The 27,127-nt window shown below is 39.2% G+C and overlaps 2 long non-coding RNA genes across 2 annotated transcripts in view; one reads left to right on the top strand and one right to left on the bottom strand.

Annotated features, from left to right (window-relative positions):
* Nucleotides 1-12,680, top strand: part of LOC145545407 (uncharacterized) — a 140,246-nt gene extending 127,566 nt beyond the window's left edge. The window contains exon 3 of the long non-coding RNA XR_014082054.1: nt 11,380-12,680. This is a non-coding gene — a long non-coding RNA (uncharacterized LOC145545407). The remainder of the gene's footprint in view (nt 1-11,379) is intronic.
* Nucleotides 1-26,853, bottom strand: part of LOC145545406 (uncharacterized) — a 199,004-nt gene extending 172,151 nt beyond the window's left edge. The window contains exons 1-2 of the long non-coding RNA XR_014082053.1: nt 26,767-26,853; nt 12,784-12,921 (exon numbers count right to left, since the gene is read on the bottom strand). This is a non-coding gene — a long non-coding RNA (uncharacterized LOC145545406). The remainder of the gene's footprint in view (nt 1-12,783; nt 12,922-26,766) is intronic.
* Between the last annotated feature and the right edge of the window lie 274 nt (nt 26,854-27,127).

The raw sequence follows: 27,127 nt of genomic DNA, 5'->3' as shown, positions 1-27,127 counted from the left end.
GCATGTTACATTGACTATCTATTTTGACCTTATAATAAGTCTATGTTGGGGTAAATAATCTTAGCATCCACAATTTGCAGATATGGAAACTGAGACTGAGATAAATTAAGAAACTCATCAGAAGTCATCCAGCTGGGAATACATCGGACTGGGATCCAAACCTTTGCACATTTATCTCAGACAGAGATTGTGAGCTCAAGTTTGGATTCCTTGGTTAGAGAGGTGCTCCTGCCATCCCCCTCAGAGAAGAAAAGAAGTGTGTCAAGCTTAAGCTTCTGCATCTTTGCCACATTGCCCTTTAATGTATCCATACATGTGCTTATTTATCATGGATGTACCTCCTCCTCCACTTCTGTCCATGAAGTAACACTTAAACATGTGTTCTTGACCCATTTCATCCTCTACTTGATATCTTTCTATAACTTCTTGAACGTTTATTTTCACTGTCTTCCTCTCCAAAAATTTTCCCTTAAATTACAAAATGGGAGAGCCACTGCCATCACTGGAGGAAACAGGCTTCTCTATACACAGACTATACAGTCTCTTGACTTCTATTTATAGCCAAACATCATGAAATAATTCCTGCAGTTATCTTCTCTACTATCTCATTACCCAGTGACCCTCTACCTTTCATCTTGCCCCAGCATTCACAGGCCCTCTAAAATTGCTCCAAATAAAATACAACAAAAACCTTCTACCTGCCTGCATAGTCCAACAGACATCAGGCCTTATTTCACTTTACTCTCTAAGATATTTGATTATTATTGCCAGCTCCTTTCTTGATATCCTCTCACCTCTTCCCTTCAGTGACACCTCTCTTTCTTCTATCTTTGCCTCCTTAGCTGGCAATTCTTCTCAAATACTGGAGGTGCTGGTTTCTATTCTTGAATTTCTTTTCCTACTCCATGTGTTCTCCATGAATGATCTTCTTTCTTAAGGCATTTCTAGGTCTGAATTTCCAACGGCCTCTGGCCTCACAACCATGATGTTCCAGAAGCTACTCAAACAGTTCCGTTCATTCGCTCAGTCGTGTCCGACTCTTTGCGATCCCATGAACAGCAGCACGCCAGGCCTCCCTATCCATCACCAACTGCTGGAGTCTACCCAAACCCATGTTCATTGAGTCAGTGATGCCATCCAACCATCTCACCCTCTGTCGTCCCCTTCTTCTCCTGCTCTCAATCTTTCCCAGCATCAGGGTCTTCTCAAATGAGTCAGCTCTTTGCATCAGGTGGCCAAAGTATTGGAGTAACAACATGGCCCAAATGGAACTAACTTGTCCATTTGTTTAAAACTATAGTTTAAAACTATATCACAATCACCTAAGTGAAGACAAAAATTGGAGTCAACCTTGATTCTTTCCAATGCTTTACTTCATAGTTCTTCCTGGTCATGAAAACTATGTTAATCACAGTTCTTAGATAACTTTGAAATTCATATGCCCCTTTCTCTCCTTATTGTCACATCTTACTTCAAGGCTAAACTTGGACTATTACAACAGCCTATAATTATTTTCCTAAACTTCTGTATCATGCCTCTCAAATCAATTCTGCATTTAACTGCCAAATTTGAGTGATATTCCTCAAACACAAATTTGATCATGTGTGGTAGGCTATAAAATGGCTCCCCCAAAGATGTACACAATCTAGTTCCTGAAACCTGTTGATTATGTTACTTTACAAGGAAAAAGGGACTTTGAAGATGTGATTGCGTTAAGAATCTTGAGATGGGGAAATTATTCTCTAGTATCTGCAAGAGTCCAACATAGTCACAAAGATCCCTTAAAGAGGGAGGTAAGAGGGTCAAAGCATATAGTAGGAGATGTGATAACAGAAGCAAGAGCATAGAGTGATGTGGAGAAATGGTCATGAACCAAGAAATGCAGGGAACCTCTAGAAGCTGAACAAGGTCTTGAAGGAAATGTTCTTTCCTAGAGCCTCCAGAAGAAACCCAGCCCTACTGACTGGTTTAGCCCAGTGAGGCTGATTTTGGACTTCTGACTTCCACAACTGTAAGATCACAAGGTTTTTTTGTCTTAAGCCACTAAGCATATGATAATCTTTTACAGCAACTATGTGTATTAGTCACTCTGTCGTGTCCAACTCTTTGTGACAGCATGGACTACAGCCCACCAGGCTCCTCTATCCATGGAATTCTCTGGGCAAGAATGCTGGAGTAGGCTGCCATTTCCTTCTCCTGGCGATCTTCTTGACCCAGGGATCAAACTCAGGTCTCCTGCAGATTCTTTACCATCTGAGCTACCAAAGCCCTACAGCAACTACAAGAAATATAAATTCATGCCACTTCTTTTCTTGAAATTATCTGATGGAGTCTCATTACCTACAGGATAAATTCTAGACTTCTTAAACTGCATTCAAGAATCTTATCACTGGAGACATTTTTAGCCTCCTATTCTATATCTGCCCTCTAGGGACTTTCTACTTATAAGGACCAGATACTTTTTCAAAAGTTGAGCCACATGGTCTGATTTATGTGAACAATGGACAGAAATCTCAACTAGCCAAGATTAATCCACTACAATCAGTTGAGAAAGAAAACATTTTACACTCTTCAAGCCATCTTACTCTAAGAATTCCTGGACTTGTACATACTGTCCCCCTTAACTGGATATCTTCTTCCCATTTCCTCCCTGCTGAACTCTTAAAGACTCAGCTTTATTTAGTCACTGTCTCTACTGTGAATCTTTATTGATATCCCTTGGCAGAATCAGTCATTTTCTCTATACTCCTATAGCTCTCTGATCATACCCATTTAATATGATATTTTACCACATCTTGCTGAATACTAGTAACATAATGAGATATTTATGAAACTGTCTTTTACATTCAACTGTTTGCTTCTGTGATGGTCTCCAAAGATGGCCTTCAGTGAACCACATCTTCTGGTCGTCTAGACTGGTAGTCTTCTTCCATGATGATTCTTAGTTGGCCAGGGGTATGCTGAGCCACCTCATATCAGCTCTTGAGAGAGAACTGTACACATCTCTTCCCATTTCGTGTTCAGTGACGTCATATCCATAGTACTACAAATTAGTGGGATTTTTCTATTTGTTTAGAGAGCTGATTTCCCAACATACCTTGGTTTATGATTCACGGTAACAAAGAGAATGCAGTGGAAATGATGCTGTGTCAGTTCAGAACTTTGCTTCTAAGAAAACTGGCAGATTCCATGTTCTTTCTCTTGAATGTTGATTTTTGCCATCATGTAGAGTGATCAGTTCCCTGGAGGAAGGCATGGCAACCCACTCCACTAATCGTGCCCTGAGAACCCCAATAGATGGAGGAACCTGGCAGATTGCAAAGAGTCGGACATGACTGAGCAACTAAGCACAGCACACAGATATCAGTTACCTGATAGCAGGACACCAAACAGGCCATGTAGAAAGGAAGGAGCCTTGTGAATGTATGAAAAAGAAGAGCCCAGTCGTACCAATATCCCAAATAAGCCTCCACATGACTCCAGCCACAAACATCATTTCACTGCAATCACATGAGAGAGATAAACCAAGACCAGCAGAAGAATAACCAGGTCACTGGTAGAATTACAAGAAATGATAAATGGCTGCTATAGTTTAAAGCCACCAAATTTGGGAATGGTTGATTAAAATAATTATTAACTTAAACATTTTCCTGTGTCAAGATTCATATTTCATTCACCTATGTTATTATAGATGAATAGGATAGGATAGGTACCCCATGAATACACATTAGATAGATAGTGGATATTATCTCCTTTGCTGGTAATACTTCCTTAAACCAACACCTACCTATCTATTCCCCTCTGATGGGAAATTCTGCCCATTCAAAATAATATAATAACACTGTACATTCAGTTCCTAACAAAAATGTGCTGCATGCTAAGTCGCTTCAGTCATGTCTGACTTCTGCAACCCTATGGATGGTACCTGCCAAACTCCTCCAGGCAAGAATACTGGAGTGGGTTGCCACCCACCTCTAAGGGATCTTCCCCACCTAGGGAACAAATCCATGTCTCTACCATCTCCTGCACTGGCCGGTGGGTTCTTTACCACTAGTGCCACTGGGAAGCCCTAACAAAAATAGATATTTACTAAATAAATACTGCAACCTCTTCCAAAACCTTACTATCAATACTCAATTCAAACAGTCCTTCAAAACTGGCTATCATATCTACCTTCTCATCCTGATAAATAGTAAAGGTCTCTACTCTCCTACCTGACTTTCTTAAAGGTCCTTCTCCCACAATGACATCAAATCAAAACTCCTGGAGGTAACAGATGTCTGAGATGTCTGAGATACATATAAAAGAAAGCCTGTGATTTTGATCTGCTAAGGAACTTAGGTATGGCCAATAGTCCAGCTTCTGTTTTGATTATGCAGTTTTTGGGAAATGACAAAAAACTTATTTTGAATTCTAAACCTGTTGCTTTATTCAACAACAAAGTCTGTTTCTCTCTTATCCGTATGCCATTTGATTATTTCTTATGCTTTCTTCTACTTACCTTTGTTCTAGGCTCTTGTTTTTCATGCCTTCATGTTTGTATATGCTATTCTCTCTACCCCTATAACTTACCTAGTCATCATGTAAGATGCATTACACACATCATCCCACATAATCAACTTACCTATCCCAAGAGCTACACACTATTATTTTCAATTTACAGATAAGAAAATCTAAGATCATAAGGATAAGTAACTGGTTCAAAATCTCACAGGTAACAGTAGAATCAGATGTGTAGCTGGGTCCAGATCCGTACAACTCTAAAACACAAGAAGTGGGAGATCAGAGAAAGAGTTAAGAATAAAATCAGCTCATGTCTCTTTTAAAAAGAAGGGGAACTGGAAAGAATAGTAGATGTATATTTTGCATGAATAAATACAAAAACTTGTTAAATACTGTACAGATAAGAGTTACCCAAGAAAAAAGTGTTTCCATTTCCACTTCTACTCTGTAGTTATAAGAGAAATCTATTTTTTTCTTTTTCTCAGAACTCTTACTCTGCAGGATCAAAATGTATACACAGTGACCACATAAATGAGAAAGTAGATCAAGATGTGCTTCTAATTGCATTCTTGTGGTTGGCATAAAGTTCTGTACCACAGCCACTCCTCAGACACCAGGTCATGGGATCAAAGATACAGGCAAGCCAACTTGGAAATTCCACACCCAGAGACCCACAGTGTTCTGTACTGGAGCATGATGGTGGATTCCTTTGTCCCCAGTCTAAACTGCTGCTTCACCACAGCAAAAGGGACTTGCTAACAGTCTTTGTCAAACTCACTCCGTAGACCCCACAACTGGCAGAGCCCTGGTCTGGAGTCATTCAAGTGTCCAAATGATACAGATGTCTGGACAACTTGTTGAAGAAACAGTGATCAGAACTTTCTGGTGAGCTGCATAACCATCAAATGCTCTAACATAAAAAAATGTCTCAAAAATGTTTCAGGAGGGCACAGTTTTATCTTTGCTATTCATTTTTAAATAGAAGTTATTATTATGACAAAACCAATGTACAAACTTGGCTTCTAATATACTTATTAGAAGGAATTCTAATATACTTATGAATAACAATAATACCATAAAGTGAAAGTTGCTCGTTTGTGTCTGACTCTTTGTGACCCATGGACTATAGAATTCCATGGAATTCTTCAGGCCAGAATACTAGTGAGGGTAGCCATTCCCTTCTCCAGGGGATCTTCCGAATCCAGGGATCAAACCCAGGTCTCCCGCACTGCAGGTGGATTCTTTACCAGCTAAGTCACCAGGAAAGCCCAATAATGCCATAAGTATTTGGCATAACTTCACCTCACCTCACTGTATCACCATGAGACTTGCTGCAGTTGGTATCATTATACACTCATTTCACAGAATCAAACTCAGGCTCTGAGATGTTTGGTCTTTCCTAATCACTAGTTGCTAAGTAAGAGAGTCAGGACATGCACTCCAGTCATTTGATTAAAGAGGCAGGATCACAGAGTGATCTTAAAAGCAGAATTCTGAATGCAGATTGCTTGCACAAAAATCCAAGCTCTGCCCCACACTAGTTGTATGACCTTGGTTAAATCACTTCGCATCAGTTCCCTCATCTGTAAGATGAGGATCATCACAGTATCTACCTTATGATATTATTATTTTATTGTTATTGTAAGCATTAGATTATTTAATATACATAAAAAACTATATAAGCATACACACTATATAAGCATTACCAATTATTATTACTGATTTCAAATCTACTGATGTTTTACTTCATGTCTACCTCTCCCACTCCTGTGTTTGTGTGTGTGTTCTAAAATCTAGAATGGAGGTGGAAGGTAGGAATGATAGAGAAGACAGGACTGGAGATGGCAGCAGAGAGCTTCTAGTAGGGACATGTAAGCTCTGACCTAATCCATGACTAAAGGAATCTTGGTGCAGCTCTGAAGGCAGGAAAGTAAGAAAGCTCTAAACTCTGCAGTTCTGTTTTGGGGCTAAGCCAGCATAACATCTCTCAACCAGGAAACAGCAGGAGTTTCCATCTCCAACAATGGTGTAGCTCTTTGCTGAGGCTACTCTTCCATTTACAGTTGATCAAAATAAGATCTCCAGAAGCGTCAAAAAACTATTTACATTTCGGGCCACAAAGTTAATTTTTCAGCCTCCTAAGCTTAATATCTGTGCCCCATCTTGAACCTTTGCCCATCTGCATGTATAGAAATCTTTACCTGTATTACTGATTATAATTTGGTTATGTGTCTAAAACAGAATTAAGAAAAAGATTTAACATTTTAAGCCCATCATGCATATTTTCAAACTGCTTTCCAGAAAAGTTGTACCAGTTCACACTAGTGCAGCCACTCCCACCCAACACTTAATATGATTCAGAAATGTAAAATCTTTGCTAGGGTTAGAGGGATAAATGCATATGGTTGATTTAACTTTTGTTTCTTTTATTATTTCTGAGGTCAACCTTTTAAAATTTATATTATTATAACTATTTGGAAACTATTTATATTATTTGTTTTAGCAATATTTTATAGCTTTAGCATACCTCTTCTGTTGGGAGATTCTGTTTATTTAATGATTTCTACATAATCTCGATATAGGAATAGCATTATTTCATGGTTAAAGGAAAATGCTCTCCCAGTAAGTTATTTGCTTATTTACTTTTTAAAATGCTTTAAACAGAAGTTTGGAAGCCTTGTCACAAAAATTCAGAAATTATTTTACACTTTCCTACATCAAACTGACATACTTAAGAAAAATATCACTCATTTATTTTCTTTTGGTTAAAATATATAGTTCTTAGAAGAATACACAGGAATGTAAGTTTTACCAAAATACCAGCCCTTTGGGACCCAGCCCTTACAACTGTTCCTAGCATACAGTAAGTATTCTATTTGTTGTACAAATAAGTACATCATTATATCACAATTTACTTAAATTAGACTTTCAAAGATTTTTCCAAGAATCAAAGATAATTACTAACATACAATATCCACACTGACAAACCTGGTGTTCTGGCTGAAGTACATTTTACTGTCAGAATATTAGAATGTATACACTTGGAGCTTATGTTTTCTTTGCATTTCTAATTTTCTCACAGCCTAGACAATGCTCTCAATCAGTCTCTCCTATCAGGAAGCTTCCATAAGCCTCTTACCCTTCTCCATAGAGGGCAGACAGACTGAAAACCACAATCACAGAAAACTAACCAATCGAATCACATGAGCCACAGCCTTGTCTAACTCAATGAAACTATGAGCCATGCCGTGTAGGGTCACCCAGGACAGACAGGTCATGGTGGAGAATTATGACAAAATGTGGTCTACTGGAGAAGGGAATGGCAAACCACTCCAGTATTCTTGCCTTGAGAACCCTATGAACAGTATGAAAAGGCAGAGAGATAGGACACTGAAAGATGAACTCCCTCCGCAGTTTGGTAAGTGCCAAATATGCTATTGGAGATCAGTGGAGAAATAACTCCAGAAAGAGTGAAGAGATGGAGCCAAAGCAAAAACAACACCCACTTGTGGATGTGACTGGTGATGGAAGAAAGGTCTGATGCTGTAAAGAGCAACATTGCCTAGGAACCTGGAATGTTAGGTCCAAGAATCAAGACAAATTGGTAATGGTCAAACAGGAGATGGCAAGAGGGAACGTCGACATTTTAGGAATCAGTGAACTGAAATGGACTGGAATGGGTGAATTTAACTCAGATGACCATTATATTTACTACTGTGAGCAAAAATTCCTTAGAAGAAAAGGAGTAGCCATCATAGTCAACAAAAGAGTCCGAAATGCAGTACTTGGATGCAATCTCAAAAATGACAGAATGATCTCTGTTCATTTCCAAGGCAAACCATTCAACATCACGGTAATCCAGGTCTATGACCTGACCAGTAACGCTGAAGAAGCTGAAGTTGAACGGTTCTATGAAGACCTACAAGACCTTCTAGAACTAACATCCAAAAAAGATGTCCTTTTCATTATAGGGGACTGGAATGCAAAAGTAGGAAGTCAAGAAATGCCTGGAGTAACAGGCAAATTTGGCCTTGGAGTACAGAATGAAGCAGGACAAAGGCTAATAGAGTTTTGCCAAGAGAACGCACTGGTCATAGCAAACACCCTATTCCAACAACACAAGAGAAGACTCTACACATGGACATCACCAGGTGGTCAATACAGAAATCAGATTGATTATATTCTTTGAAGCCAAAGGTGGCGAAGCGCTATACAGTCAGCAAAAAAAGACTGGGAGCTGACTGTGGCTCAGATCATGAATTTCTTATTGCCAAATTCAGACTTAAATTGAAGAAAGTAGGAAAAACCACTAGACCATTCAGGTATGACCTAAATCAAATCCCTTAGGATTATACAGTGGAAGTGACAAATAGATTTAAGGGACTAGATCTGATAGAGTGCCTGATGAACTATGGATGGAGGTTCATGACATTGTAGAGGAGACAGGGATCAAGACCATCCCCAAGAAAAAGACATGCAAAAAAATGAAAATGGCTGACTGAGGAGGCCTTACAAATAGCTGTGAAAAGAAGGGAAGTGAAAAGAAAAGGAGAAAAGGAAAGATATACCCATTTGAATGCAGAGTTCCAAAGAGTAGCAAGGAGAGATAAGAAAGCCTTTCTCAGTGATCAGTGCAAAGAAATAGAGGAAAACAATAGAATGGGAAAGACTAGAGATCTCTTCAAGAAAATTAGAGATACCAAGGGAACATTTTATGCAAAGATGGGCACAATAAAGGACAGAAATGGTATGGACCTAACAGAAGCAGAAGATATTAAGAAGAGGTGGCAAGAATACACAGAACTATATAAAAAAGATCTTCACGACCCAGATAATCATGATGGTGTGATCACTCACCTAGAGCCAGACATCCTGGAATGTGAAGTCAAGTGGGCTTTAGGAAACATCCCGATAAACAAAGCTAGTGGAGGTGATGGAATTCCAGTTGAGCTATTTCAAATCCTGAAAGATGATGCTGTGAAACTGCTATATGCCAGCAAATTTGGAAAACACAGCACAGGACTAGTTTTCATTCCAATCCCAAAGAAAGGCAATGCCAAATAATGCTCAAACTACTGCACAATTGCATTCATCTCACACGCTAGTAAAGTAATGCTCAAAATTCTCCAAGCCAGGTTACAATAATATGTGAACTGTGAATTTCCAGACGTTCAAGCTGGTTTTAGAAAAGGCAGAGGAACCAGAGATGAAATTGCCAACATCTGTTGGATCATCGAGAAAGAGTTCCAGAGAAACATCTATTTCTGCTTTATTGACTATGCCAAAGCCTTTGACTGTGTATATCACCACAAACTGCAGAAAATTCTTCAAGAGATGGGAATGCCAGACCATCTGACCTGCCTCCTGAGAACTCTGTATGCAGGTCAGGAAGCAACAGTCAGAACTGGACATGGAACAACAGACTGATTTCAAATTAGAAAAGGAGTATGTCAAGGCTGTATATTGTCACCCTGCTTATTTAACTTATATGCAGAGTACATCATGAGAAATGCTGGGCTGGAGGAAGCACAAGCTGCAATCAAGATTGCCGGGAGAAATATCAACAACCTTGGATACGCAGATAACACCACCCTTATGGCAGAAAGCAAAGAAGAACTAAAGAACCTCTTGATGAAAGTGAAAGAGGAGAGTGGAAAAGTTGGCTTAAAGCTCAACATTCAGAAAATTAAGATCATGGTATCCAGTCCCATCACTTCATAGCAAATAGATGGGGAAACAGTGGAAACAGTGGTAGACTTTATTTTGGGGGGCTCCAGAATCACTGCAGATGGTGACTGCAGCCATGAAATTAAAAGACGCTTACTCCTTGGAAGGAAAGTTATGACCAACCTAGACAGAATATTAAAAAGCAGAGACATTACTTTTTCAACAAAGGTCCATCTAGTTAAGGCTATGGTTTTTCCCGTAGTCATGTACCGATGTGAGAGTTGGACTATGAAGAAAGCTGAGCATCGAAGAATTGATACTTTTGAACTGTGGTGGTGGAGAAGGCTCTTGAGAGTCTGGACTGCAAGGAGATTCAACCAGTCCATCCTAAAGGAAATCAGTCCTGAATATTCTTTGGAAGGACTGATGTTGAAGCTGAAACTCCAGCACTTTGGCCACCTGATGCGAAGGGCTGACTCATTTGAAAAGACCCTGATGCTGGGAAAGAATGAGGGCAGGAGGAGAAGGGAACAACAGAGGATGAGATGGTTGGATGGCATCACCAACTCAATGGACATGAGTTTGAGTAAACTCCAGGAGTTGGTGATAGACAGGGAGGCCTGGTGTGCTGCAGTCCATGGAGTCGGAAAGAGTTGAACATGACTGAGCGACTGAACTGAACTGAGACACATGAATATTCTGCATGTCACCTGAGATCTGCCTGATGAAAATACTTCAAAAATATGCCTCCCCTTCCAATTGGTCTTCAGTGTCACCACTCTGGTCTAAGCCAGGATCATCCTACCTAGACTCCTTCAATGCCTTCTCAACTATCCCCTGCTTCCTCTTTTGAGCTCTTCCTGTATCTCCTCAATCCATGCTCACTGTGCTCAATCCATTTCACACTGGCTTCGTTTCAGGTTCCTGAATAGACCTGGTCTATTTCACGGCCTACTCCTCTATCCAGACGGTTCGTGCACACTCTCACCTGGCCAACTCCCAGTTATCTCATCACTTTCTGAGTGTCGCCTTCTCTGATGACCTACCCCCTCCCTCCGCCACACGCACACAGGCTATGTCAGTATGTGACTTATACTCTTAGACTCTTTAAATCTAAGACTGCTATATTGTGCTTACAGAGCGTTCTTCAGTTTGTAATTATATATTCACTTGTGTAATTCTGTGCTTTACCTCTCTCTCCCCAACTAGGTAGTAAGTTCATGGACACAGGACTTGGTCTGTTTTGATAATCACTACATTTCTACCACCTACCGCAGAGTCCAGCACCTATTCGTCACTCAACAAATACAAGCTGAGTAAATGAATAAATGAGAACAGCTCAAGGCCATCCTCTCCCATGAAGACTTCCTCACATGCCTAGGTCACAAAGATACTTCCCTTTTTGAATATCCAGTACCATTCTTGTTTATGACACCTAATTTTTTCCTGGATGATGCACTATGCTATGGTTCATAAGTGTTTCTTATCTTTATTTTTCTAATCTGATTCTTTTCTTTGAGGATGGGATCTGGCCTCCAGCTACTTCTAGAATCAAATTTCTGTCCATGTTCCCGTCACTGCCTGTAGATTCACTGGCCTCCTAGTTGGTTCTCATCTTTGACTCACCCTTACTCAGAGACTTAGCATTTGCTCTTCTCATTTGGAACACTCCTCCTTCAAATACTCAAATGATTCCCTCCTAGTTCATTCAGCTTCACACAAAGGTCATCTCCTCAGACTCTGCCTCCTCTCTCATAACTGATCTTGCTTGGTTGTTCTTGCCAGCTCTTATCACTACCTCCCATTATATAGTACACATTCACACACTTGTCTATTATCTGGCTCCCTCACCAGAACACAGGCTGTGAGGATATGAGAATTTTTCTGATTCATACCAGATGCCTGGCACAGGACCTGGCATATAATATTTATGTACCTAGCATATAAATATCTATTAAATGACTGAATACCAACTCCAATGAGAGCCCAAACTCCACGGCAGATCAAAAAAATAAGCAGTAGATTTTAGCTGTACTTGATCACCCAATATGAAATCAGAATTATGTTGGCAGTTAAATATTCAGTTCTTGGGGAGATAATAATCATGTCCATAAAAGTATCAAGGATAGTCTCAGAATCCATGATTATCTGAAACAGCCTGGCTTCTATCACTAACCATTTAACTAACTCACACATCCAAAAATGAACTCTTCTCTTAAAATTTCATCTTCTTCCTTGATAGATAAAAAATCCAGGCTACAGACATCTCAAAATAAAACTGAGAAAAACTAGTCTTTGTTAATATGAGGTTGATATTTATACCACAAATCAAGACTTACAAAAAGAAGTATATATAAACTCAAATCATAACTAAAGAAAATGGAGAGTATGGAGAAGGAAAGTAGATAAAATGCTAAATATGACTGGCATCTATACACTTGTCATTTCATTCTTCATTCTCTCTGGATAACCTAACTGCCAATTAGTAAAAGAAAAAAAAAAAAAAAAAACAATGATAGCATACATTATTTTAACAGCCTTCCCCCCAAAATATTCAGTGTACAACCAGAAAACTTTTGTTTTATACAACAAACTCAAAACACATAATTTTACCTCTGGCCTAATTTGAGAAGCTCATGCAGTTGGATGCACAACTTTTTCACTGGTCCCTGGAGTTCCAAAAGTTTTCTCAGTCTTCATCTTTGCTTTTCTCGCTTCTCCTTTGCTTCTCCCTTACTAAAAAGAAACTTGCTGGACCAAAGAAAAAGAAAAGAACACAAGAGATCAAAGAGTATACTTTCTCTTCTCTGATGTTTTTAAATGAGCTATGAAATTTTGTTTACAAATGGTCTTTATAATCCCAATCATGATATGGAAAAGTGGAAAGCAGAATAATCAAAAAAAGTATCAGTATCAAAGCCTAAAGAAACACTATCCCCAAATATTATCACATGAAAGGTAAGGGATTCAATATATGAGTCTGGGGCACACAACCATTCAATCCATAATATGCACCATGAGGTACATATGCCATCTTGTTCTTCCTGTCATTATATAACATATATTCTAAGAATATAAAAATCTAAGGTCCAAATAACTTCAATTAGCAAAAATATGTGTGTATATATAAATGTCTAGTCCAGTTCCTTCATAAAATTTAATAAACATTGATTAAACAATGAATACCGTATACTCATTTTGTAGGTGTCACACCAGAGAACCACAGAAGTGAAGTTTTGCTCCAGGTGAAAAAGCTACTTGATGACAAGGTCAAATCTGCTGATTACCCATCCAGTGCTCTTCCCAATAAACCACACTATCCTTCATGGGTATGAATGCATTACTACATGTCAGTCGATAGAACATATCATAACCCTGGGTCATATTAGAGTTTGAGGGGTGAGCCCTTGGCTCTCTACTACTGAATTCAGAGAACAAACAGCTCACTCTGAAAGAAGGAGGTCAAGTGACTGATCCCTATCCCAAGACACTACAGAGGGTTATGCTGGCAGGCACGCCCAGTGCAACTGAAGAGGGCTTTGAGCCAGTTCCTTAAAATCAATTAAGAACTCAGCTGCTGTTGGAAGGTCCAGGATCAAGCTTGTTTAGGGTAGAATGGGAAACACATAATTGCCCAAGTCCCAAAGAACCCAGAAGCCATTTTAAATGGAGACAGACACCAGACTCAATAGGGCTGGCTGGCACTGGGGGAAGTTCCTGAGAGCATCTGACACAAAAAGATTGAGGATATCTTCCAAGGGCTTGCAAAAGGCATGGGCAAGACCCAAAATGCGAGTGACAGCAGCAGATGCCTGGTTAGCCTCACATCCTGGGAACACTGGTCTCAGGTTTTTCTTTCAGAGCACTTGCCTTGATTGTATTTCTTTAATTATGTAATTATATGGTAACGTCCATCTTCCCCACCAGACTATAACCCTATGAGGTCAGGAGTGGTTTCTATTATCTTCAAATTTTTCCCAGCACACCTAAGATTAGTATCTGATCCATAGTCACTGCTCAACAAATGGCATCTATTTGAGGAAAAGGAGTATCAACTACCTTTGGCTAAATCCTTGGGATGAATACTACACAAGGCTAGAAAAAAGAAAGAAACTTAGTCTTTCATTACATTCTTCCTGGAGCAATCTGTCTCAAAATATGATGCAGCTGGAAGCCCTGAAATGGGTAAAACTTTGGGTAACAATAATAACAATAGTAATAATACAAAACCCTAGTCTGCATCTTTATAACTCTTTATTCTTCCCAAATAAGATTACATACTTATTATCATTTGCTTCTCATGATATAACTGTTCCCATTTTAAAATGAAGAGCTGAACCTCAGGGAGATTATAACTTGGCCTGCAACACAAGTCTAATAAAACACAAACCAGGATTCAAATGCAGGTTCCACAGTTTCACATCTAGTATTCTTCCTACTTCAACTACTTTAAAATAATTAAAATGTTGGTAAATGCTGATGTCTGAAATAAACGGAAGAAGAATCATTCTAAAATTAGCAAGCTACTCTGTTTTCTAGACTGGTAATCTGAACTTATCTTTGTGGCAGAGTCCTCTTGTTCTGGGAAAAGGAAAAAAAAAAAAAAACTAGAGAGGGGCTCTATGGTTATGCAAACTGGGAGTGAAACTACCTTCCCTAATCAGAAAGATCCCGTGGAGAAGGCCATGGCAACCCACTTCAGCATCCGTAACTGGAGAATCTAAGGGACAGAGGAGCCTGATGGGCTACAGTCCATGGGGTCGCAAACAGTCGGACATGACTAAAGTGACAGCGCACACCACCTTTCTTGGGAAGACTAGAGTGCAGTGAAATACCTCTAAGATCCATGTGAGCTTTGTTTACTCTGTATTTACTACCTATGTGCACTGGCCACTGTTTAGAATGAGACACTGTGGACCACATAGTAATGTCAACTGGGAGTGTCCTTTGACAATTTTTATCCTTGTGAATTATATTTTAGAATGAAATGCTTCCTTCCCCAGAAAGCATTCTGTCTGCTCTATCACTGCAGATGGTGACTGTAGCCATGAAATTAAAAGACCCTTGCTCCTTGGAAAAAAAGCTATGACCAACCTAGACAGCATATTAAAAAGCAGAGACATCATTTTGCCGACAAAGGGTCCGTACAGTCAAAGCTATGGTTTTTCCAGTACTCATATATGGATGTGAGAGCTGGACCATAAAGAACGCTAAGTGCCAAAGAACTGATGCTCTCGAACTGTGGTGCTGGAGAAGATTCTTGAGAATCCCTTGGACAGCAAGGAGATCCAACCAGTCAATCCTAAAGGAAATCAGTCTTGAATATTCCTTGGAAGGACTGATGCTGAAGCTCCAATACTTTGGCCACCTGATGCGAAGAGCTGACTCATTGGAAAAGACCCTGAGGCTGGGAAAGATTGAAGGCAGGAGGAGAAGGGGGTGACAGAGAATGAGATGGTTGGAGGGAATCACCAACTCAATGGACATGAGTCTGAGCAAACTCTGGGAGATAGTGAAGGACAGGGAAGCCTGGTGTGCTGCAGTCCATGGGGTCACAAACAGTTACCCATGACTGAGTGGCTGAAAAACAACTCCTCAGGCCTCCCTGCTAGGTAGGCCATGTTGATGTTTGAGTCCTTTATAGGAGCTGGGATGTTGGGAGAAAGAGACCTACATGAGGAAGTGTAGGCTTGAAGCTCCCTTCTTGTTGTTCTGAAAGAAAGGACACTGATGGTGTATGGTGCCATTTGACCCACTGGCAGGGTCCCACTGACAACTTTATTTAGCAAGAGTCCAGAGACTAGGAAGCATTAATGTCTGATTCAGGTGTTCTGATGATATGGGGGATCTAGGAAGGTCCTGATACCCTGACAAATCAAGACAGGACTTCCTTAAGCTAATGGATATTCCCAGTCAGTATTGTAGACAGAGAGTTAGACTCTCTGTTACAGAGAGTGAGACTGGGATGGTGGCTTTAGACAGAATGTGGGGAAGTCTGTTTCCTATCTCCGGGGACCAAGGGGAAACCTGCAGTGTTTCCGATACTTGGGGCCTTCCTGCGGGTAGAGTGAAGGAGAGAAGCTGGTCTCTGGTAGGTGGAGGCCAACTGGAAACTAAGCAATTTTGAGAGAGCTAAGAAAAGCCACAGCTAAATTGTGCTACTTATGTGTCTAATATCACTTGTGTTATAAGGACTTATGGAAGGGCGTACCTCACAGTTCAGACAGGTTAGCAAACAGGAAAGCAGGGGTCAAGAGGAGAGAGACAGGATGGTCCCCAATAGGTGACAGATGTGACCAGAGCAACCCAGAGCCAGAGAGTCTGTGACTGCACAGGGGAGGCCAGAGGACTTGACTGGGGGTGGAGGTCTTAAGACTCCGTTCAGTGTAGTAGAGAACATTTAGGGAGGGGGCACTGATTATCTAACACTTGGGCCAAAGAAGGGGAGGTAGTTCAAACTTTCATTATTTAGGCAGTTAAATTATGATTCAAAATTTAAAGGATTGCTCTATTTTGGGGTCATACTGATGAGGCCTCAGACCTGTGGGCTGAAGCCTTCTGCTCCTAAGGGCCCCACCCTTCAGACTGCACGAGAACAGGCCCACTGAACACAGATTCCAATAACTCTGAGACAGGGTCAACAAATACTTTACAGAAGATTAAAGGTCATGTCTGAAATACTAAATCATGCCACTGGAGTAACTGACTTACCCTCAACTCTCTCTCATTCCTAACTAGTCTCTCCATGGTCCCAGGGCTCTCTGACAGACTCTGTTTTAAAGTCCCTGGGTCTCACCAGGATCAAAGCTCAGCTTAGCCCACAGCAGCTCACACAGACCTGCTTCTCCCTCCTCCCAGAGCAAAAGGTGGCCTTCAGAATGTCCTTGAGCAGGGATCAACCACCTGAAAGAATGAAAGGGACTCATTCATCCGTCATATGTAAAAAGACTCTAGTCTCTTCTTTATACTCTCCATTTAATCACAATTTAGTGCATGTTTCAGAGTAAATGGACAAATTTTCATCTTCTATTTTGTATGTACAAAAAAATCAGGAAGAGGTAGAGAAACAGCATTTGCTGAACTTTAAGCACTAACCATTTACTTCTGTTTAAATGGTACTGACTCCTTGGTATTAATAGCATTTCATGGTTAATGGCATAGACTTGCCTCAGACCTGGGTTTGAATGTCATGCTCTACCAAGGATGCCCTAGTGTCTTCAGGATAGCTACTTCTGCCCTGATTGGAAAATGGACATGATAATAACACCTGCCTCAGAGGGTGGTTGTTAAGGAATGACTTATTTAATGCATGTAAACACTTAGAAAAACACCAGTGCTCAACAAATATTACTATCCCTATTTCAGCATCTCTAAAATATTGCTGAATTCAGATGCTAATGACTGGGGTATCTTGAAAGACAGACTTAAGAAATAACTAGTTAGATTCTGAACAGTACCTTAATTGTATTTTGACTTCATCACTCGCCACTTCCATTTATTGCTTTTTTGGCAGTATGCTGGAAAATCAGCCACAGTGTACTCTAACACCCACACCTCCGCAGCTCTCTAAATCAGATGTTCTTAAATGAGTCAGCACACACCCAAGCATCTTGGTCACTCATCTGATGTACACAGGTTGCAAGTCCCCAAGCAGACTCTGGCTGCTGCTCCAGTAAACATTTGCTGGCAGCATGACAATGATGCACTGGGGGTTGGGGGAGGTTTACACAAGTACGTCCCTCCCCAGGATTCAGGGTTTGTCATGTACAGAAACTGAGCTGATGGCTGCATGGTCCCTGTGTCTGCTAAAAAATAAGCTGAAGAGGCAAGGGTGGTGCACGAATCTTTGCCCGAGCTGCCTGGAGGAAGCATCTTCTGCCCACATTCTGCCTCGCTGTAACCAGCGCTCCAAGTCCCATAGCTTCATGACCACCAACTTCACACAATTAGCTGAGCTACACACAAGACTGTTTCTGTCTGCTCCTCCCTATATTTTTCACCTTGAACACGACACAATAAAACTGTGAACAAAGATATGTGACAAGAGTGCTGGGAAAGCCATGGGAAAGTTTTTGATGAAAAATCAGAAGATCTAACTTATATTCCTTGGGCATGTTACCTACCTCCCAGCACAACAATCTTCTCACAGGTAAAATGAAAATAGAAAGTAGTCCATCTACTACACACAGGATCACAATTTCTGGTACTTTGAAAAGTTCAAAACAAAATGAAAGAAAACTCCAATGCTAGAGTAAAAGGTAAAAATTTCAATTAATGGAAAATTCAGCTAAGAAACAGCCTTTATTTTCAAATTTGTCTGTTTCTAGCCTTTATCAAAGTTTCTCTAAAATACATTCGTCCATTGGAAAAATACATGATGATGACAATTTTTGTTTTGAGAATCTGCAATCTTGAAGTCAATCAAGGGCACTGAATAGTACATGTCTTTTGACTTGTAGTCATATGCTATTTCAAAATAAAATTCTTGAAAAATCTCTTATCAGTGGATTTCCAGTTAGAGTTTACATGTTGGATAATAAAGTTGTTTTCTTTTCCTGGAATGATACTGAACTCAATTCTTGCTTTCCACATGCAAACATTATCATAAAGGAGGACCTCCATATCTGGTTACTAAGGAAGAGGTCTGGGAAGCTCAAAGAGTATAGTCCTAGGCAGGACTATATAAAGTGAATAGTGATGAAATCAGGTTGCAGAAAGAGTTCAGAAAATTTGACTTAAGCTTTCAAAAAGGTGCTTTTTGAAAGGAATGAATGTTAAAGATCTGCATTAGATTTCTAAAAAATAACTATGCACATCTTGCGTAAGTTGAAAAGAGAAAGGGAGTTGACCATGCTTAACACCAGCCACCAATATACATAATGTGCTTGCCAAAAACTAACTCTTCCCTAGCAGGACCACCCTACTGCACTGGATTACTCCAGCTTGAAGAGCACAGACAACCAGGTCTGTCTCTTCTTTCTCACTTCTTTATCCAGCCACTGCTATCACCACCACCTCCCATTACCTCTGAAACTGTGACTGGCAAAGGTCACCAGTGATCACAAATTGTCAAATCAGTGGACTTGTTTCCAGTCTTACGACCTGCCCTCTTTTTGTATTTGACATCGTCAACCACACCTTCACCCTCTTTCTTTGGCTTCTGTGATGATGTCTCTTGTTTCTCCTGACACCTTGGCCACCCCTTTTACAGCCTCCTCTTCTCTTTCTGTTCTTCAGTGTTACCTGTAACTGCAGGTCCGGTCCTTATCCCACTTCTGTTACCACACACACACTAGCTAGTGACCTCAACTACTCCCATGATTTCAACTACCATCTGAAAAATAAGGAACTCTAGATCTGTCAGTCTCATCCAGAGCCTGAGCACCAAACATAATATACCTAACATACTCTTGCCTGTGTCTTCCTACCTCTCCAGCTCTTGCATCACTCTTCCTGCTCCTATACTCAGATCTTGCTAACAGAGTATCACCTTCCATCCAGGGGCTCAAATTAGAGAACTCAAGGCCTCTTCAGATTCTCCCTATCTCTTAGCTCCTACACTGAATGAGTGACAAAATTTTTTCTCCTTATTTTATTTTCTATCCACCTCTTTGTCTGTCTGCCTTGTTCTGTTCTATGATTTACATGACAGCAGGAGGCATCCCTGGTTCTTACTGACTGAGGTCTAGAAAGATTGTCTCTTAGGCTGCTTGCCTCAAAATACATCATTCAAAGTCTCTTTAAGGAATAAGTTCAACTTTCTATATACTACTCTAGAAAAAAACTTTGATCAGAACAATTGTTAAAGAAAGTAAGACTAATGCAGACAGGGAAAAAATAAAGAATAACTTACTATTCCTTGAATTTATGGGCTTCCCTTGTGGCTCAGCTGGTAAAGAATACGCCCATAATGCAGGAGACCTGGGTTTGATCCCTAGGTTGAGAAGATCCCCTGGAGAAGGGAAAGGCTACCCACTCCAGTATTCTGGTCTGGAGAATTCCACGGACTGTATAGTCCATGGGGTCGCAAAGAGTTGGACACGACTGAGTGATTTCACTTCACTTCTTTGAATTTTAAGGCATCCTGTAGGAACCAAATGATATTAAGAATGTCTCAATAACAAAAGAAAAATGATCATTATTCATTCTTTCTTTCCACAAAAATTCATTGACTATTTTGTGCTACATGTTGTAAATGTAAGCTGGCCAAGCTAGGGTAGGTTGGGTAACAGATGATAAACAACTACATAAGTAAAAGAATATCAGATATCAGTAAATGGTATACAGAGTATAACAAAGAGTGACTTAGAAGCTACTTTAGACTGAGTAGTCAGGAACAGTATTACTAAAGAAACACCATGTAAACTGAGAACAGGATTATTAAAAGGAGGCAGCCACAGGAAGATGAGAAGGAAGAGCATTCCATGTCACTAAAACTGCACAAAGGTCCTAAGGCACAAATAAGCTGGGCCAGTTGGAGAAATGAAAAAAGATATGTGTGGTTGGAGTGCCATGAACCAGGGATAGAGTTGGGTCACATATGACAGATATCCATAAACTTCAAAACACTCTTAACAAGGGAGTTTTTACTATTCCCACTTCAAAGGTAAGGAAATAGAAATTAAGAGACTTCATGCAGTGAGAAAGGAAGACCAGATTTTTCTTTGTGGTGTATCTGATTCTAAAACATGCTACTTTCTCATGGGAAATGATTCAAGCATACTCAAGATTTGTGACATTCTGGAAATTTTCCACATCAATCTAGCCCCAAATTCTGCCCCAACTTCAGATCTGCATTGTAATGGTAATGGGTTTCCCCCAATCTTCTTGTAAACAAAGGAGGCTTTAAAAAGACCTCTCACATTCAACAAAGACATAAAATGTGTGACACTTGGGAAGCCCAAGGCTACAAAGTAAGTCTGATGTTTGTACTTCTTTAAAAACATATTTGTTTTTCTGAGTACAAAAATAATATATGAATATTTAAATTAAAATAACACAGACATACACAGAGGAGGAAAATATATACCATGCATCTAGTTTTTAAATTAGTTTCTTCTTAAAGTGTATAGTTTTATTTTGTTGTATTATATATTATTTAATTTTCTGTGATTCTAAACATGCCCAAGGGTATTAGGGATAATACAATAACACAGATCAAGAAATAAATTACCAGTTCCTTAAAAAGCTGACAACAGAACTACTATGTGATCCAGAAATTCCACTGGAGGATATATACCCAGAAAAAAATGAAACAATAATTTGAAAAGATACATGTATCCCAATGTTCAAAGCAATACTATGCACAATAACTAAGACATGGAGGCAACCCAAGTATCCATCAAAAGACAACTGGATTAAGATGTGATTTATACATACTATGGAATAGTCCTCACCATAAAAAAGAAATGAAATACTGTCATTTGCAGCATCCTGGATGGACCTAGAGAATATTATGCTTTGTGAAATAAGTCAGAGAAAGAAAATACTGTATGATATCACTTATATGTATAATCTTAAAAATAATACAAATAAATATAAACAGAAACAGACTCAAAGATATAGAAAACAAATTTGTTATCAAAGGGGGAATGTGGGGAAAAAGAGAAAAATTATAGGTATGGGATTAACAGATACTAACAACTATATATAAAATATACAAGCAACAAGCATATACTGTAAAGCACAGGGAATTATACCTATTATTTTCTAATAACCTATAATGGAATATCATCTGCAAAACTACTGAACCGCTATTCTGTACACCTGAAACTAACACAATATTATAAGTAAATTACACTTCAATATAAAAAATAATTTGAGAAAAAAAAGAAATAGAACATTATCAATACAATAAAAGCTTTTTTAAATTCCCATCTCCATTTGAAATTCTTCCTTCCCAGCAGAGATAATCACTAGTTTCAATTTGGTGTTTTTTACTCCATGCACATTTTCATACTTGTATTCGTCTACATATACTTTTTCTCAAATGGAAGAAGAACTGAAGTAGAATAATTGATAAAACTGGTGAAGGGCAAGTGAGAGCTAGTGGAACGGATTTTGGGGGTCCCAGAAGTTGGGGAAATAAGCACCATCTAGGAGGCACTTTCTCCATAAAGACCACGAGGTGTTCACAGGAAACACTAAAATTATGCATTTTGGAACTCTTGTACATTGCTGTTGAGACTGCAAAGTAAAGCCACTGCAGTAAACAGTTTGGCCAATTTCTTACAAAATTAAACTCACTCAAACTCTTATCACCCAACAAGCCACTCTTAGGGCTTTCCCAGGAAAAATGAACGCTTATCTTCCTACAAAATCTGTATGCAAGTATACCTGCTTTGTTCATAATCACCCAAAGGTGGAATCAACTCATAGACCCTCTAATGATGAATGGGTAAACAAGCTATGGTACATGTATTCAATGGAATTGCATTTAGCAATAAAAAGCAATAAACTATTGATTCCACATAACAACAACATAGATAAATCTCAAATGCATTTTGCTAAGTGAAAGAAGTCAGGCTGAAAAGGCTACATGAGTGAGTGAGTAAAAGTCACTTAGTCATGTCAGACTCCTTGTGACCCCATGGACTATACAGTCCATGGTGCCAGGCATTAAAGAATGAGTGCAGGATCTGACTACAAAAGGGTAACACAGGGAATCCAGGGGCTAACTGAAACAGAATGGAAATGTAGAGGACACACAATGCTATACATTTGCAAAACCCATAGAACTGTACATCACTGAGAATATATTAAGTTTGCCCTCCATCAACTAAACATAATCAGTCAGGATGTGGGGAAATATGGAATGTAGACTGTATGTATTACAAATGAATAACATAACCACACAGAAGGAGGGTGGAGCAAAAAGGAGTTGATCTAATTAACTTTGGAAAACAGCATCTTGACCAGATATTATCAGATTCAAAGGGAAAAAAATGTAAACACTGTTGAAAAGTTTGTTCCTCACAGGGTATGGGGTTTCAATTCTAAAACTACTTTATCTATATATTAGCTTTGAACATAAACATAAACACATTACAGATAATGAAAGCAAGATTTCTTACTATTGTAAAAAAAAAAGTTAGAAATAAGGAAAGTGTTAAGGCTAAAATATGACTCATGGTATTATTTTTAATATACATCCAGATAGATACAGAAAAATACATGTATGTATATGCATGAGTAAGTGTACCTACATATATTCCCTACTTCTATTCATTAAGAGAAATTAGAAACAGTGATACCTCAGTAGCAATTAGCACATCTAGTACTGAGATCTTTGTTTCTATACATCGTTCTTCAAGAGAAGGGATGTAGCCCTAGTTGATTCCACTACTATTATAGAGAAAATGTAAATGATAGTGGAGCATCCTGCAGTGCAAGAAAGTAAGGAAGTGGTAATAAATTAAATTAAATTAATAAATAAAGCCATGTTGAAAAAGAATAGCAGGAGACAACTTGAAAGAGCTCCCAATGGCCAAAATTAAAACAGCAATAGTAACAAAATAAATTATGACGCTATCAGATTATAGCTGATATTAATATATATTTTTTAATTTAGTTATATATTAATATCAGTACAGATTCAGAAATGTTTTTTTATTTTGGGGGTTGTAAAGACGCTTGCTCCTTGAAAGGAAAGCTAGGACAAACAGTTCAGTTCAGTTCAGTTGCTCAGTCGTGTCCGAGTCTTTTCGACCCCATGAATTGCAGCACGCCAGGCCTCTCTGTCCATCACCAACTCCCGGAGTCTACCCAAACCCATGTCCATCTAGTCAGTGATGCCATCCAACCATCTCTTCCTCTGTCGTCCCCTTCTCCTCCTGCCTCCAATCCTACCCAGCATTAGGGTCTTTTCCAATGAGTCAACTCTTCACATGAGGTTGCCAAAGTATTGGAATTTCAGCTTCAACATCAGTCCTTCCAATGAATACCCAGGATTAAAAAACAGAGATATCACTTTGCCATTAAAGGTCCACATAGTCAAAGCTAGGGCTTCCCTTGCGGCTCAGCTGGTAAAGAATCCGCCTGCAATGCAGGAGACCTGGGTTTGATTGCTGGGTTGGGAAGATCCCCTGGAGAAGGAAAAGGCTACCCACTTCAGTATTCTGGCCTGGAGAATTCTATGGACTGTATAGTCCATGGGGTCGCAAAGAGTCGGACACAACTGAGCGACTTTCACTTACTTCCACAGTTTTTCCAGTATTCATGTACGGATGTGAGAGTTGGACCATCAAGAAGGCTGAGTGTCAAAGAATTGATGCTTTCAATTTGTGGTGCTAGAAAAGACTCTTGAGAGTCTCTTGAATGGCAAAGAGATCAAACCTGTCAATCCTAAAAGAAATCAATACTGAATATTAATGGAAGGACTGATGCTGAAGTTGAAGCTCCAATACTTTGGCCACCTGATGTGAAGAGGCAGCTCATCAGAAAAAACCCTGATGCTGGGAAAGATTGAAGGCAAAAAGAGAAGCGGGTGGCAGAGGATGAGACGGTTAGACAGCATCATCAACTCAATGGACATGAATTTCAGCAAATTACAGGAGACAATGAAGGACAGACGAGTGTGGCATGCTGTAGTCCATGGATTCGCAAAGAGTTGGACTCAACTTGGCAACTGAAGAACAACAAAATTAATAAATAAATGGGAGAAAGGGACAACTCTTTGGTACAAAACAATTTTAAGTAACAAATAACAAAAAAGGAATAAGAGAAATAAAGCATCACTAGAAAAGAGCATCATAGTAATAATTATCACAGGCAATATCCACTGATAGAAGGTAAAAATAAGTGAATCATAAAAGTACTGCATGACAGGTAGTTTTAACATGAAGAGAAATCAATACTGACAAATTTGAAAGTTTTTCTAAAAGTAGCTACTAAAGCACAGTATTATTTATTGGGCACTTAAAGTATCAATAATATTACCAACTTTCCTTGAGCAAATACTATATTCTAACCACCATTTGTATGTGCTAACTCATGTAATTTTCCCAGCAAACTCACCCCATTTAACAAATCAGAAAGATATTAGATAGCTTTCCCAAATTTACATGATTAGTAAATGATGCATCTGTAACTTAAAACCAGAATTTAGCTGATGAATTACTAGATAATTGCAGAAGGAAATGGCAACCCACTCCAGTAGTCTTGCCTGGGAAATCCCATGGACAGAGGAGTTTGGTGGCCTACAGTCCACTGGGTCACAAGAGTCGGACACAACTTTGTGACTCAACCACCACCACCAACTAGATGAAAGATTGATAAATAGATGATAGATATTAAATGTCATACATATATAAAAGTGATAATGTATAGAGGTATGTACGTAATATATCTTTATCTAGTTGTTTATTATTAACCAGAGCCAAACAAAATAAAATCAACCCCCCAAAGAAAACACCAAGTGTTGAACTACAAAGGAGGAAAACAGGGAAATATTGGGACATCACATCTGGCTAGAGTTTTGTCTTTATTTTCTTTGAATAGAGAAAAGATGGGACCAGTGAGATGATATGGGAACAATCAAAAACTAAGCTCTACCTATATTTCTTTCAAAAGTGAGAGCATGTAAATAAATATACATATTCAAAAAAAAAAAAGTGAGAGCAGCAAGCATGCTTTTCATCTGTTAGGGGACTCAAATGCTTTGCTTTGAGGGTGGTTATCCTTTTTGGAAAACTGGAAGTATCATAGAAGTTTCAGGGTGGTAAAGCTGCTGAGAAGCAAGCTGGCATGTGGAGGTTTATGGAGAGATCTCTGCTCTCCCCTGAGGTTTCTGGGAAGGTTGACAGCTGGAGCCACAGTTATTATCAACTATACAGCCTCTGAGCCATTCATGTGCATAAGTTGCTGTCCTGATAAAATATTTCTTGCCCAATATCTTCAGAGATTAAGAAGATACCTTTCTGAATTACATTTAATATATATAAAGCTCAGTTTAGGGATAAAAGAGGAGTCATAACTTAAAATTTCACTTCAAACATATTTTGTTTTCTAATAGGACAATAATAATTTTATTTCATGTCAAATACATACATACACATGCAATAGCATTGACAGGCTATTTGAATAAATTATTCTAATCTTATTAGGTATAATAATAGAATTGTGGTTATGTTACAGAAAAGACTTCTTAAATTTTAAAGATAGATATTTACAATTAAATGATATCATTGCTGGGATTTGTGTCAAAATAGTATGGGAGGGAAGATAGGGAAGAGTATAGATAAAACAAGATTGGCTAGGAGTTCATCACTGTTGAAGCAGAATAATGAGTTCATAAGTGCTCAAAACACTATACTGTCTACTTCTGCAAATATCTGAGAATTTTTATAACAAAAAGCTTTTAAAAATACAAATTTGTCTATTACAACTGGTTATAAGTGGTATCGAAGAAACTTCAAATCACACTCCAAAAAACAGAACTTGTGGAGGAAAGATGGGGTAGAGACCACTTAGAACCACTCAACTTTGAAACCAGAGAGCCAAGAGCAATAGTAACAATCCTATTAAAAATTAGGCAACACAATTTTTTAACATTAATATGTAATAAAGAAAGAAATGTGAGGTAAACACATTCCTTACCTTTAAAATAATGAAATTTGTTGACAGAGCCTGTAAGCGCAGGTTGAGGCGATTCCGCGTGAGGTGATCGCAAACCTCACGAAGACAGCGAGAACTGGACTACTGAGCCTGCTTTTGCAAGATGGCGCCCCCGCCAACACCTGCGCGGAGAGGAGCGAGGTGAATCAGCCGCGCTCCTCCCGCCGTGAACAGCGCTGTACTCCTGTGAAGCTTGCTGCGCCGTTGCTGTACCTTACACCCGACTTTTGTTACCTGGTGGGGAAAACACTAACATATTGGAGTAGATTGTGCATGAATCAAGGCAATTTATGTGAAGCTCTAAATTTTCTCCCCAGTGTAACTATCAGCATTAGAATCTGTC

The sequence above is a fragment of the Giraffa tippelskirchi genome, chromosome 4 (assembly GCF_054371585.1).
Source record: "Giraffa tippelskirchi isolate mGirTip1 chromosome 4, T2T-mGirTip1v1.2.pri, whole genome shotgun sequence".
NCBI lineage: Eukaryota > Metazoa > Chordata > Mammalia > Artiodactyla > Giraffidae > Giraffa > Giraffa tippelskirchi.
The sequence above is the reverse complement of the archived record's forward strand: the minus strand, read 5'-3'. Positions and strand labels throughout refer to the sequence as shown.